Genomic DNA, 16,296 nt, shown 5'->3' with positions numbered 1-16,296 from the left:
TAAAAAAATTTCTTAAAATGAGAAAAACAATTGTTATTATGAAATTTGAGCGAGTTATGATTAAAAATAAGATCAGTCCCTACTTTTTTCTACGAAAAAATCAGTGAAAATAACTCCTTATTACCACACTAGTCAAAATTGATCAAGCCCTTCATAATTTCTCTTTATTTAAGTATTGTTAATTGATCCTAGAAGTTTTTTAAAGTTACAATTCTAAATTTCGAAAAAATTGGAGGAAAAAGTGAAAAGTCATTTTCTATAATTGTGCATCATGAAGGAGTTTCACCATGTTACGCCAACCACCATCGCATTCATTCTATAATTTCGTTAAAAATGCTCTTTTTTCCAAATAACTCCAAAAAACTCGAGATATGAAAAAAATGCTACAGTAATAAATTGTGGCTTCTTTATTTTCAAATATTTTGGTGTGTTTTAATTTTCTATGCAATAAATATTTGCTGAGATATTGATAATTAAAACCTCTATTTCCAAGGGAGCTCCAACTTATTTAGACCCTTAAATCCCTCCCCTTTCAAAATTAATGACTCGAAAAAATTTAATTCGCATCACCTCGTAGTCAGTAAAAACCCTACAAAATACAATTTAAATAAACTTTCTATGATAAAAAATAAAGGAGCTATGTTTGAAATACCAATCAAATTTATTTTCGAAAAATTCGAAATCCACTTTACAGAGCATAACATTCCTCATAATCAGCATATACTTTGTGTACTTTACGTTCGAAGCTAACGATACACTCAAATTTGCTACAAAATGAACACACATACCCATAAGATGTATATATACATATGAGCGTTTCTACGTGTCACTGACTGACCGTTACACCTAGTTTTTGTTCATGTATTTCCCCTTTGACTTAATACAAATCAATTTAGGAACTTTCTGGAGGATTCCGCCAAAAAAAAGTTAGTGAAAGCATACACTGGCTTTGGTACCACCCTGTGACCCCAGTAGAACCGGAGATTTTAAACTTCAAAGTCGTCGTCACTGACTGACAAAAATGAAACTCCGTTTTGTGACGTTGTCACATTTCTTCGCATTGCTCTGAAATTATGCAAGATAAAGAAAATCCACGAAATACGTAAAATAGTTCTAAGTGTTGCCCAAACATATGCAAAATCGTGACCTTGTGTAAGTAATGGTTTCCTCTCTTTGGCCATAAAAATGGAGCGTCACTGACTGACACATGTGATTTGATGCGTGTTAACTTTTCTTTTTCATGGAATGAGCATTGCAAAATATATCTATATTGAACACAGAAATTTATTTAAAAGAAACAATACAGTTGCATAGCCAGGGGGTATGTCCAGGGGGTCTGGACCCCCCCCCCCCCCCCCGAAATATAAAAACGCAATTATTTTCCTTCAGAAAAAGTGTTAAAGTTAGTTTAGAACCCTCTACCTAGTACCCTGTTTTTAAAACATTTTCCCCCTGTGTTAGACCCCCCTGAACGAAATTCCTGGCTACCCCACTGAAACATAAGCACATATTATGTATTTTATCCAGTAATTTTACTTTGATTTCTATATTCTCGCCTAAAATGGTGAGTACTCCTAGCACTATGATCAAATGCGTAAGGAGACATCTTAATTATATTTATAGCAACTAACTCCACATGGTGAACAAAGAGTGTGTTCCGTATGGGTGAAATGCCGTGCCACTGTTAGTCCAGAATTTCATTGGAGGCAGAAATGCCGTGTACAGGGATCTCTGCAAATTTTATTTTCATGCTGTTTTAATTACACACTCACACTGCATTTATTACAGGAGAACCCGACTTAAAAGCTTCCCAGATCATGTTTCTGCCTTTGCCGCCAACTACATCAACACCACCTTTTCCATGATCTGTTACGACTTCATTGCCGCTCTCTATTCTTCCTGTTTAATTCCTCGCATTCACCTCTTTGCTTTTTCCTCTCACGATGCTCGCGCTGTCTCTCTGCTCCCGTCTTTGCCATCTTAATAAATCCTGACATATGTTGCAATTAAGGATTTCAGATCTCAACAATCATTCTGCTCCTATGTCCCGCTTTAACAACAAACGTACCGAAGCGACGCGACGACAATGAAGGTGACGGTGATACACGGCATGCCGAAGTCAACAATTGGCAAAAAAAGAAAATATTCCGCTGCATAAACAAACAATTTACCAAGAACAATAAAACTGATATAACATTATTACTCGAGGAACATATTATGCCACGAATTTAGTGTACCAGTCGGGGCCGATGAAGCGCACGCACCAAAATTTGAAACTTGAGCAATACCAAAGGTTAAAATGTCAGTCAGTGACGGCCCTCAGGAACAAAAACGGTGAATGCTGGGGAATTTTTTTATTCTGATCTTTCATCCTTGGGATGGACTTGATTTGGATACGAAACGATTTATCTCCCGCATCCCTCGATTTTGGTCAGCGGAAAAAAATGTATGTCAATCGTCACTGACTGACACCAAAACGACGCACTGTTGCGTTACATTCCTCTGCGTGAACATGTGACTTTCAAGTATTGATGAAATGGATTGGTAAGACACAGTCATGATTGGGGAGAATGGTTAACTGGAAATTTTCATGGAAAAATCTTATCTTAGTTGCGAAATCTTCAGTAATAGAATGGCTCTGTAAACGGAATCATTTCCTCATATGATACGAGAGCTCAATTCCGCGGCGTTTTCGTAAAAAATGGTTTGAGTATGGGGAGAAACAGGTACGGATTATTAAAATTTGGAATATTTACACCATGTCAGGACTTTGAACGGTCCATTTACCTCAAATTGAATTTTTGAACCCTAGTATGACAGTTACGTAGAAACGCTCATATACATATGTATGTGTGCTCTCGCTCACAGTGACCTGTGTGCATGCATGTGGTGGGAAGACTGGAAGAAATACAGTCTCCGCTTGATAGTGTTTCATGTAATGTCTACATAAATGTACATTTATTTGTTTATGTTACCATGACGAAGTTTGTTCTGTTTATCCTATTGTTATATCTTTTCAGTGCTGTGATTAAAATCATGAGAGAAAAAAGTGACTACATAATAAAAGGAGTAAGAAAGTGAATAAGAAGATACAATGTGATAAATAATTTATATTTATAGGGTAAATAATTTTTTTTACATTAACCCCCAATAAGGGTTGATTATTATGGGTTGAAACGCCTTAAAATTATTTTCCAAACAAAAAAAATAATTATACAAATTATTTAAACTAAATTTTACACGTATTTAGCTTTAAAATATAATTTTTTAAGTTTTAGCTTTTAGGGGTAGTTTTCACCCCTAAAAATAAAAGGCGCCCTTCGGCATAGTATAGATTTTGAAGAAGGGGGTATGATTAGTCTAATCCCAGATATTTATGCAAATCGATTTGGTTTGAAAAAAAGTTTTAAAGGAGGTATGGTTAGTATAATCACAAATTTTTATGCCAATCGATTCAGTTTGAAAATTGTTTTTTTACATTAACCCCCAATAATGGTTGATTATTATGGGTTGAAATACCTTAAAATTATTATCCAAACATAAAAAAATAATTATACAAATAATTTAAACTAAATTTTACACGTATTTAGCTTTAAAATATAATTTTTTAAGTTTTAGCTTTTAGGGGTAGTTTCTCCCCCTAAAAAATAAAAAGCGACCTTCGGTATAAAATAGAGTTTGAAGGGGAGTATAATTAGTCTAATCCCAAATTTTTGTGCAAATCGATTCAGTTTGAAAAAATTGCAAGGTTTTTCACTTTTATGAACTTCATTTCCTGGACTATAGGTAATTTGCACCGATAACTGGGCTGAGGAGGAAAGGATTATCGGAGGTTTGGAGAGGGTGGTGAGAGACTACTCGAAATTGGGACTAGGTACTCAAGTAAAGAGGCCTAGGCTTATAGTGAACCTATTCCCCCGCCGTAATGTAATGCGGCCCTTGAAAGTGCTCTCCAATGGAGCACCCAAGAGGAAGCTTGAATCCGAAAAATTTCCATCTCCTCCTACATTCAATATCAAACTCTCGGAATGAAGCTTCTGATGACGACCATTATTTGCGCTATATGGTCAGGTACAGCAGAGAAGCCAGTTAGGAAAATATCATTGTTGAGATAAGCGACAACCATAGTTATCTTTTTCCCTTATCATTCTGAACTATTGCGTTTTTCTGAAAGTGGCATGATATCTCCAGTATTCGCGCACGACAGCAAATTTCTTGCTTCACTTCCAGTTCAAGAGGATAGAATGAAACTTATTGATAATGAGGCTTAAAAATAAGGACCCCAATTACTACATTAATCAAATCGAGACATTGAATGCTGATGGTTAAGACATCCATTGAAGTGCATAGTTTACGTGATGACGAGAGATTATGTATGAGAAAGTGTTACAAATGGTGGCCGAGGGGAGAAAACCTATAAAAGAAATGAGGAGGCTAAAGATTAGGATGGAGCGAGTTAGTGATGGAAAAATTTAGGTCGAAATCGATTTTACTCGATCGACTCTTCAATTTTTAAAATCGAAGTATTGATCCAAAAGATCGATTAATCCCAAAAATCGACTGTTCTTTTAAAAAATATACTATACAAAACATGTTTATTGTTCATTTGAGAAACACTCTAAATGAATATTTGAGTCTACTCATAAGACGTACTTGAATAATTAGTTGTAAATACTTACAAATGCACGCACTTCAAAGTCCCTGGGGCTTCACTTGGAACCAATAGGCTTCACAAAAATTTTTAATGATGGAGATGTTTCTTGATAATCGAAGATGTGCCCTTTCAATTTTACCGGCCTTATAGAAAAGACTTCAACTTGAGACGGATGGTGTTATCATAGGCCGGTGGTTACGCCACTGAGATCGGACGAAATGGTCAAAATCGAAGAGTTTGGGTCAAAGTTCATGGCTCGGTCTCGGTTTCTTCGATGTTCGACTGTTAAAACTCGATTTAAAATGAAATAGCACTTTTTCCATCACTGGAGTGAGTACTGCGGGGGAAGGGGATTTAAAAATCAGTGTGAGATGGAAAGATAGAAGAAAAATAGGGAGGGAAGAAAGTAAATTACTAGAATAAAGACAATAAGAGAGGAAAGAAATAAAGTTAAGTATGGAAGGGAGAGGAGTTTTTTCAGGGGTCAAATGCGGTGTTGTTGGCATCATTATGAATTGAAAATAGAAGTACGATTTGGGTGGAGAGACTGACTGGGAATTTTGCAGATTGATTCTCGTAAACCGATCGTAGCTGGTGAAACACTCTAGTGTGCTTAAAAAATAATGATTCTCCTTTTACAATCTTTACCCGACTATAATTTTGAAATACATGCGTCTCAAGATGTAGCCTCTAGTCCTACGTTCGATGCGAATGCAACCATAACGTCTCAAGTTGAGGGCGGGATCGGTTGTGTAGTTAGCAGCGCGCTCTGGCGAGAGAAAGGAGAAAAAAATAACAAGTGAGTGCGCGACGGGATCATTCTTTCTCCTCGGCTCGAGAGCGACCCTCGAAACGAATAATCGATGGGTTTTTCTTTCCACTCCCTGCGTTCGCTCTCTCGTCTTGGGCGAGGTAAAGGAAGAGGAGGAAGGGGTACGAGGGGGTATTAGCAGTGATCCCGTGCGCTTTGACCTGTGGGATGAAATGGCAGCCCCGGTGAAAGGGATGAAAGGAGAATCGAAGGATGCTGAATAACGAGAGGTAGAATTGAATATCTCGGATACAGACTTGGGTTTCAATCCACAAATGTGTCAAAATCAATAGTTTTTTTTTTAATTATCATTGTTTTCAACATATAACAGCTGTTTAAAACCATATTCTAAGATATGGGAAGCTCGGTAGCATCTTGAATGAGTCCCCAGTTAAAAGTTTGAGCGGTGACTTTGTATACCCCCAACTATAAGCTTAATCAATAAAAATCTCTTAATATATTGTATCTAGAGTCTTATTGGTAAGTAATTGGATGATATCATTACACAAATGAGTTCAGCCTCATATTTCATCGCATCACATCACCGCAAAATTGAATTTTTGAGCCACTCACGAGCAGTTTCCGAGCTTACTATTTATTCTGGAATTGTAATTTTTAGCTATTTCTGCAATTTATATGGGAGGATATTCATATATTTATACAAGTTATTTTTTTAATTTTTTTGTATGAAGATTTTATGAAGCCCATTCTCTTAAAAACGCTCCCAGTAGGAGTGAAACGTCGAGCAGATAATGTTACCTACGCACCATTTCCCGAAAGCTACCGCCAACATTTATACAACTTATTGATATACTTTTCTGAACCTAAGGCATTTTTTGATTGCACCTCTTCCTGAAATATGTTAGAATATTTCAACATTTAGCTCCATAGCTTTTCGCTTTCTATTGAATTTCAGAGGAGTTGGTTCATTTCCTTGCTGATGGTGTCAAATCCTTTTCGGGGGTTTTAACAACTACTAGGGGAGATAATTCTATTTAAACTTCTTTATTCAAGAGTAACTATTAACGCTAACAAGACTCAGTTCCTTTTTTATCTAATCGTGATACCGCACCATATTCTTCATACCAGTCCAAAACGGTTCCCCTTTTTTCATTGATAAACCCTTCAATTTTGCTGTTGGTCTGAATATCTTGCCTGTTGATCTTTAAAAATTACATTCCGGGTATATTCATTCAGATATATTCACTTGAAATCCCAGAAAATGTTTTGAGGAATGGTTCCCTCTTTTTTTTGGCCAGCAAATTCGAATTTAATAACGCCCATTTTTCACAGCTCGCGAGAAGGACGCTTGGTTAAGTTCTGTGGATTTTCGGATAACGGCAACGTATTACAGAGCGGCCATAAATATGGCCAATATCCCCTGCAGCCATAAATAAAACTGAGCAAGAAATAAACGCTTTATATTTTTATAATGATAACTGAGATCTAATCCGCCAGATTCCGACGAAGCGGCAATTTCTGGGAAAGTACAAGTTATCTTGGGCCATTGCATCTGCACAAGAGGACCCTTTCCTAAGGTAATTAAGTTCTGGAGCGAAGCCAAGTATAATTCCTCTATCCGTTCACCCTGGGGAGGAGATTTTCGATAGGTTGAGGAACTTGAAATCGTTTCGGTCGCAATGAATTCGAGCCCAAAATATCGCAGGACGTACGTATTTGGTGTCATAACACGATAGAAATTATGCATGTTGCCATCGAAACAGAGGCAAAACAGATGGCTTCTCCTGCTAATGGTCGGATTGAGATGCGGGAAGAGAACAAAAAAAAAATATCAGCGATGCCTCCGTGTGCGCGTCTAGAGTGGCTTCCATGCTCGGGGGCCTTGAAAAAATATGCCTTGTTTACAATGTGAGAATTCGGGAAGTGACTCACGCACCAGTCATATTAGAGCTTTAAAACGGATCACTTTTTATGGCTTAAGCTCTCTGAGAATAACGGACATTCCACGCCGATTTTTTCCCTTTCGTGGTTATAGACTATGCAAATGACTTGAAGAGATGATGAAATATTTGGCATTCTTTTATGTTATCGCCATGCCCTTGAGCTAAATATGACTGCCGCTGGGATTTGGTACGCTATTCATACAGTGTGCCTTCAAGAAAACTATTTTTGGAGGTTATTAGAAAAATGAAGTATTGCTAATCGATAAAGCAATTTCGCATTGATCTAAATTTGTGGGTAACGAGAATTTTGACACAGTTACTGGCATTTTTATTCAATATACTTCTTATGTGCACCTCCTCGTCAAATTCCATGCGTTGTCTATTTTGCCAATCGGGTCCATATATGCATATTTAGCAGATTGAAGCCGGTAGATTAGCGTAGATAAACAAGCTACAAATTGTTTCGTACATCTACTCGTAAAATAGTATATCTCGTTTAAAAATCAAACGGTTTGATACGCGATAATATTGGTTACGGAGTGAAATCTTCAAATTTCATATCCTCATAGATAGTGTCAATGGCACTATGAGGATATATTATTACGAGGATTTGTTTAAAAAAAATTTGATCCCTCATTATCTAAGTAGACTTAAATTTTTACACTCCTGAATCAATATCATTTGGATGACCCAAACTCTCACCTTTATTACCCTCCATGTCACACTGATTTTTACTACGAATTATATTTTTTAATAGGTACTTCTATCTCTCCGTTAATTGGGAATGTTAATTTTAATGTGGGCGAATTGATTTTTACAATAATGAAAAGTAAGCTTCGAATAAGATTCCTGATAATTATGTATTTTTCCAACATTTAGTTGCAATGCTCACACTAATATATAGCTTAGAAGTCCTAGCACGCGGTATTATGTGAAAACTTGCTGTGTTGCTCTCAATATCTATTTGCGGCAACAACGTTGTCTTAGCTTTCATAAAGACACATATAGATTATTGTTTTCACGCGTTAAGTTTTTTAATAACGGGTAACATTTTTCGGGACATGAAAACCAGAGTTGACGATTTTTTTTTACAAAATGTCGCTAGTTTAATGGACTAATTTCCTCAATTGAAACTTTCAGTAACCCTCAGGTTTAGGTAACGGCTGTATCATGTTTCCGTAAACGCTAACCAAACGTTTTAAAACCTGTCCTTTGTCAGACCTATGTTGTTTCTCTAAATAGGAAAGATGATATCGCAATTTTGATACGAATAGAGTTTAGCTGTTCATCGAAACCTTAATATTACTTTCCTCGGTATTTGAATACATTTGCGCAACTTGCACATAGCTCGGAGTTTACGTTTAGTAACACCAATCATTCACTATTTATTGTCACGAAACCTTTAGGAAACACAGCAACTCATATAGCGGTAAACCACTATGAAAAGGCTTCTTGCATATCGACCTATTTTTGTTTTGCATCATGCAAAACTTTTTCTTCATCTCCAGCATAAAAATAGCCGTTCGTTTGCTTGTCGATAGTCTAATTGCCGCTGGGATATTTTTACACATTCTGCTAATTAACATGGCTAATTATTTGGCTCTCAATCATAATAAAATGCATTTGCTGAATTAAAAAAATTATGACACATGAAATATGTTTACTCAAAGTTTTCAGAAGCATTTTTTTCATTGAGGTCACCCCAAAGAGAGAAAGATTTGGAATTAATTAACCGTTCTGATGACGGGACTCGATATTTTTAGCGTAGCGTTTTTTTCCATGTTCGTGATATTTGATGCATTTTAAATTCACGGAGGCAAGTTCTTCGCCATTCCGCTGCTCCTTGAATTCACATTTCCGCCGGCCTGGAAATTTCATTCACTTTGCCACTTGCTCCACTTAAGGGCTTTAAAGTTTCCCGTGCTCGGCGTTTGCTCATCAAATATTGAGAAGTCGGGAGATCCGAACCCGCGCGAGCGGAGAAAAGTCGAGTGCCAGGGCACAGTCGGAATTACGTGCGACCCTGGGGGATCCGCGGGTGAAAACGGTGGAGTGCATGAATTTCATCAGCTCTTCTGTATCCGCGGTCGTGCACTGAGTTCTACTTCTGAAAGCAATGCGTAGCGTTTTTATTTGCCAATTCCGGTCTCGAGGGGACTATATTTTTGTATCTGGGCACCCTAAAGGAATGGATGAGGAGCTTTCGTGAGCATTTTTAGTGCCGACTGTAATTCTAATGCCTGGGCACAGAGTATATGTATACTCTGTAGCCTGGGTTACCAGTTGCAACCCAACAGTGGAGTGACTCAACCGAATTGAGTTCCGGTTATGTGCTACAGTTGCTGAATTTTTACGTTTTTATTATTTACCTCAGTACTCTATGTTGATTTTTTTACAGCAGAAGCTATCCAATGTTTAACTTTTTTAGTGTAATGGCAAAGGAGACAGGTGGTAGGATATTTTGGGAAATTCTGAGACCTTCGTTGAATTGGAAAAGATTCTCAAGCTCGCTACCAACAAATTCATAAGAGCATATTATAATAATCTGCAAAGATGGACGCACGCGGTGTAGATACCGTAGACTTCTCCGCTGAATAATATTATAATAGGCTTGGATGTTGATATCATTGCGCTCAATACTTCAAATTATGTGCATGGAACAAAACTGCATGCATTAATTTAACGGACAGGTTGACTATTATAGGTCTTCCTGCCGTTAAAGCATCCTAAAAAAGGAATAATCGTGTTTCGCACTCAATTTAATGAAATTACCGGGTTGATTATTTTGAGTTTTTATTTATTATTGAAATATGATGGCAGATATTTTATTGAGACAAGCCGCATGCAGACACCCTCACTTATGCAATTGCCATGACTCGGGGGAGGCCTACTTTATATCAACTGAAAGAATATTGAAATTTAATTAGGATGGAAAGGATAAGTTTTATGCTCTAGGACTAATAATGAAGTTTTAGTTAGGTGTAAATTCATGCGTGTCGAATGTGCCCCAAGATGGATACGTGGCATATAGTACCAACTATACCAACATTTTATTTTGTTTTTGGGATAAATCTACCCTATTGGGAAAAGTTAGTGAATGAACCAGAATGGCATGAATGTTGATACTATTACGTTCAGTACTTCAAATCATCTTTAAAGAACACAATGGCGTGCGTTTAATTTAGCGGTCATTTTTCTTATTCTTGCTTATTTTTGTGGCCGTGAATGATGTTCGTTGGAGTAGATTATGCATGGAATGAGCTGTTTACCTGTTACGCATTGTACATATTGTTTTTGTTAAACGTAGGAAGGGTAGGATTTAGGATAAATGTAGGAGCAAAAGCAATGAGTAAGAGTACAATAGTAGATTATGAGAAAATAGAAACTTTCAGATTAATCAATTAAGCTTTAATTTTTTTAAGGCCACACAACGAAGACTCACCTATCAAGAAATCATATCAACTACAGATACCTATCTAAGATTAATTGATTCCTAAACTATGGCTAACTATAGCCATAGGGTCTGAAACCGATTCACTGTAATAAATTCGATACTATGGTCTCCAGTTTTGGCATCGATTTTTACCGTCATGTATCTTCATTTTATCGAAAATGCGAGGTATTCATTAGTCTTATTGGAGGCGTTTTCCTTCCCTAGGCCCCCCTTAATCCCTGGCATCTTCCTTCCATTACGGAGGAGGGCACACTTGATATCTTTTAAGCAACTTTCCGCTCTCCTCCATGCTCGGGCGCTTCAACCCGCTCGCAAACCTATTCTTCCGCGTGACAAACGGCCCCGTATATCCGCTGACCCTTTCACGGAGGCCGGCGGAAATTTGTCGCCACCAACTTTTGGAAGGATCAAGGAGGGACTCATGAATCGCCGGAGAGAGAGCGAGAGAGATGAGTTCCCTCCACTCCTCCGTTGCTGACCGGGAGACTTACGGTGGCCCCGCCCCCACCCTCCTCTCCCCAAAGTGCACCCCTCCCTCGAATGCATTATATGTAGAGGTATTTTCCTTCCCCTTGCTGGCAACCACTCGCCTTAATGCCCTTCATTTTTTTGCCCATAAAGTAACTCAGTTCTCTTCCACCCATCTCGGTGGCGCTGCGTAAAAAGGGAGAACCCACCCCGAGTGGTTCTTCACCAGTAGGAACAAAATAACAATCGGTTTCCATGAATAAAAGTTAAATTTAAATTCAAACGAGTGCATCAAAATTTGAGCATAAGGTGATACCTTGAAGAAGAAAGGGAACTGCGGAGCACCATGCCCGGGAATGGACTGGGTGGATAAGCCTTGCTGTTAGGCACAGCGATTACTTGAGGAAAAAAATGGAACTAGTATATGATGAATTCCCCGAAGAATCTACTTGGAGATTAGGACTCGACGCAGATAACGAAGGACACGGGAGAAAAACATCAGAGAACTAAGGGATCTTGCTTGGGAAAAAACGAGAAATGGAGGATTGTTATGTTACAATCTTAGGATTGCGACTCTAATATTATGGTAATAATAGGTTGTAATCCGGGGACTTGAAATGTAATTTTGCCACACACAGCTGATTTTAGAAGATGAATAAAAATCGTCGATTGGCTGTAAATTTCCTGAATGCATTAATATGGTTTTGGATGAAAATTATCTATTTCATAAGGCTAATACGTAGCTACTTATTAACAATTACATATTATTATTCAGATCAGGATCTCGTGTTTGATTTTTACTGCAACAAAAGAAATAAAAATGCGTCAGGCTGGCTTAAAATAAATTTTAATGCACCTATGTAAAATTAGCGTAAGCTTGTTTACCCTACAATTTCTCGTTCTTTTGAGTTTCATCTTCATGATACATATCGGCCTTTTTGTATGAGTGGGGAGGGGCGATATGGAATATTCCCCGGACAGGAGAAACCTTCTCTATGATAGTGCCCCATCTCCTCATTCGCCCTCTCTTTCGCCATTTCTATCCTCACGACCCCTCCTCCTTCCCTTGGCCTCCATAATGCTGCTTGTCGTGCCATGCCCATCCATTATAACCCCTCTCTTTGGCTCTCCGATTTCCTCCTTATGCCTGCTGCTCATTGGAAGTTTCTTCCTCCTCTTTCTGTTGCTTCATACCAGTGGCGGATACAGATGGGGGAACAGGGGGCGCGCGTCCCCCCTTGTGGGGCCGCCCGTATTGCCAAACACTGCAGAACCACAATTGTAACTTTTTTATATCATAAGATGGCATTGTCTTGTATTTTTACGTAATCACTTTAATTAAAAACTTCTTAAACTTTGCTTATGACTTGATTATATTTTATTACGATAAAAGTAAAGGTAACTCAAGGTATCTTTCGCCCCCCCCCCCTCCCTTTAGTTTTTTTTTCTGTATACGCTACTGCTTCCTACGTCTCCCAACTATGCCGCGTTTTCATCTCATACCTTACTTCGTCAGCCACTCAAGGTGATAAATGGAAATTTAAAAAAATATTTCTTTCTATTGAACTTCCGGTAAAAAGTACATAATTGCCTTTACAACGGGGTTTCAATATTAACAAGACACCACATAAACATCCGTGCCCTGGAAAGGGACCACCTACTCAGGCGGGACTCGAATCCATGATCTTCAGTTTTGCAGGTGAATATTTACCCCACCGCCACTGAGGCCAGAAAACAAGCCTCGTTAAAATGACGAAGGCTTCTATAATCTATCTTTTTATCTATATCTTTATCACTATCTTTTTATCGCTCTATTTCTGATTAAAAAACTGGTCCAAAGTGGAGTCACTTGACCTAAGAGTAATCGATTGGACGTATCAAATAATTTCCATTGCATGGCGCATCAGATAGGATATCCTACTGAACTTAATAATGTAACTCTCGTATATTCAGTATGTATTTTTATTTCCGGCTGTAATTGCAATTGCAGGAGTCAATAGCTTAGGCTCTAGCAGCAAGGAAAGAATCCATATGTGTAAGTCATCGTTTCTATTCAAATCTCTTGGTCTCATTCAGATATACCTTGCTGACCAACTATCCGACTGATACCAAGAACAGAAATAATGACATATACTTTTGAATTATTTATCTGACCGAGAAAAAGATTAATAGTAAAATTTAATTTTCTAAAATAAACTGCCTAATACAATGAAACATTGATAAAATTCAATAGTTTTTTATTACGTACTAAGACCATCAAAATTACGTTTTCAATCCCGAAAAGTTCATTTTTGATTCTTTTATTTTATGCTAAACTCGGTACTTTGTGCTCAATATGATATTTTGCACTGTTAGTAGAGAAGGAATAGAATGCCAATTGGGCACCATTTCGTCACCTTACCCCTCCAGTAATAACTTATCGCCGCTATTTCTTGACAAGATCACTTTCGGAGTTGCATTTTACGGACCATTATGCTAGCCTCGTAGGATGAGATGATGTATAATTTTGGTAAGTATGTGACGCTTTGGTGGTCATATAAACACATTACTTTCATTTTCAATGGGTATATCCATTATATTACCAGTGGCTAAAATTTGGTGAACGTTCGCGCAATTATTTTCTTTTGATATCGAACGGTAAATGGTCAAATGTTACGAGCGAAGGCAAAGCAAAGAGGTCGATGCATATCGATACATCTTCCACCCTCTCCTTCGAATCCCACTCCCCTCCATACCTTTGCATTCCTCCCCACCCCCTTGCCTCTCATTTCTCCTTCTCCTCTTTGCCATCTCACTGTCGTGATGAGAAGTTCCGCTCTGTTGATAAGCTCGCTTCTTTCGGTCTCCTTCATCAAAAGGAACGAGTCCAAGGATTTGTGCATTCAATTCCGGCGTGTGCAGGAAATTTCGGTCTTATTTGCTGCTATTTTAAGTACCAGTCACACTATTACCAACTGCTTCTTTAGCAATTTTTCAGAAATTTTCTCAAACCTATTTTACAATAAACTACCATTTTAATTAGTTTTTATTCTGATTACGTTTGCAACTTTAAACGATTTTACTCTACTTATTCTAGTTTTGTGAATATATTCTCATAACGTAAGGAATATTTTTACTTTGAAAATAAAGTTTCCATAGATCATGTGTAGGTACTATATCTGGCATCCCAAGTGGGTGTTTTCGTAAGAGACGTTGTAGAAGTAGATTTATGTGTGTTTTGTGAATAGACAGTCACATAAAATATCATTGCATTGAGGTTTTATTGCATTCTGTAACAACTGATTTTTTTCCTCTACCGCAGCGTAACCTATATTATTTATATCATTGATTCTGAAATTATTGAATTAAAATTCTCTTGATTGCTACCATCGGTTAACCAGGAAATACTCCTAAGATCTAGCAATGAATATTTTTGGTGGTGCAGTTAATTCTACCTCTTGATTCTTATCACTGTCCTTGGATTCGTCCCCAACGTATCCCTTGGATACGCAATAATCCCCCTCGGAAACCCCTTTCCTATCGCACACCCCATCATACTTTCTTTCCTCATCCTGCCTTCCTCTTTCACTCCGTCCCCATCCGCACATCCTATCACAATAGCACCCTCCCGCGCCTCCTTAGCACTTCCACCATTTCCTTGGCAGTCTTTTTCATCCCTTTCGGCCACTCCCTTTTAATGGGAAGGAGACGGACGCGTTTAAATATCGTCGCCTCTTTTCCCTTCATTTTTTATTCATTTTTTTTTCTTTAGAAAAAACGGCAACTCCTTAACGTGGACTAACTGCGTCTTCGAGAAAAAAATTAAGGACTCGATGCCGCTGATGATTATGCTGGGAGACGTGCTTTGTTAACGTGGCGAGAGCGTAATCACAGGAGGGAAGTGGTACTTTGTAATAAAGTACTGTTATCTATAATACCATCAGTTCAACGCCATGATGTGTCATTTCTATTAGGTGTGCATATGTATTATAAAATAACTACTTACTCCGGTATTACAGAGGAAATTATTTCGTATTTATAGTTTAATTCGATCAAATACTGATGTTATTAAATCAAATGTCTCTACTACCTCAGCTTGGTAGAGAATACGGCACGTTAAAAACCGCAATGGTACATTCCTGACAAATATCAAGTTGCGGTATGCTTGTTGTTGCTTCGCAATATTGTGTTCCGGTAATATACTAGATAGTTTAGCCCTATAATTTAGTTTATGCCAGCTGTTTTTCTGTGGTACTTTCTTCGATAAAAAATCGAGTTAATTCAAACCAGCATTACAATAAAAAACCATCCATAGTATGAGATGTGTGGTGATTGTAATAACTTATCAATAGCTCCAAATATTTGGTAACTTTTCAAAAGGACAATTTCCAAAGTTGCCCACTCGTTTTTTTAAGTGTTTTTTGGACTGAGTACGGAATCTCAGCGTAAACAAGTTCATTACGGCATGTCCTCCGAAAAAGTAGAAAGCTAATTAAATTGCTCCTGAAAATTTTAGTGAAAACAGTATTTCTCACAATTCTATTTATTTTTTCAGCCGTAATAACATTACTTTTATAGCATCCACTATGAGGTATACACATTGAATGTGATTGAGAGAAGCTAGTACTATAGGCTATCTCCTTAATTGGTAAAAGTTACCCTGGAAATATGTTGAAAATGACAAGGCTATAGGCAGTACCATATTAGCAACCTCTCTATTGTGAAGGTATCAAAAGATCTCATTTCACGGAGATGGAGGAGCGTGACTATTGCTGGCGTCCCATCAAAGCGGTGGCCGCTACTAGGTCGTCATTTGAAAAAGCAGCGGTCACAGCCCTGTGCAAAAGATACTTGGCAGGAATTTAGGCCACGGGAGTCCACGCGAGAATGAGGATCGACAGCGGAGGTATCATATCGTATGCACCGTGGGGTAAACACGCGGGGATGGAATGATTCACTGCTTCCCGACTCACCTAATATCCGCTTCCCTCGCCCTGCGAACCCTGAAGCTTCTCCCTATCTCCTC

This window comes from Ischnura elegans, chromosome 5 (genome assembly GCF_921293095.1).
Source record: "Ischnura elegans chromosome 5, ioIscEleg1.1, whole genome shotgun sequence".
Lineage (NCBI taxonomy): Eukaryota > Metazoa > Arthropoda > Insecta > Odonata > Coenagrionidae > Ischnura > Ischnura elegans.
This window is presented reverse-complemented; position numbering follows the sequence as displayed.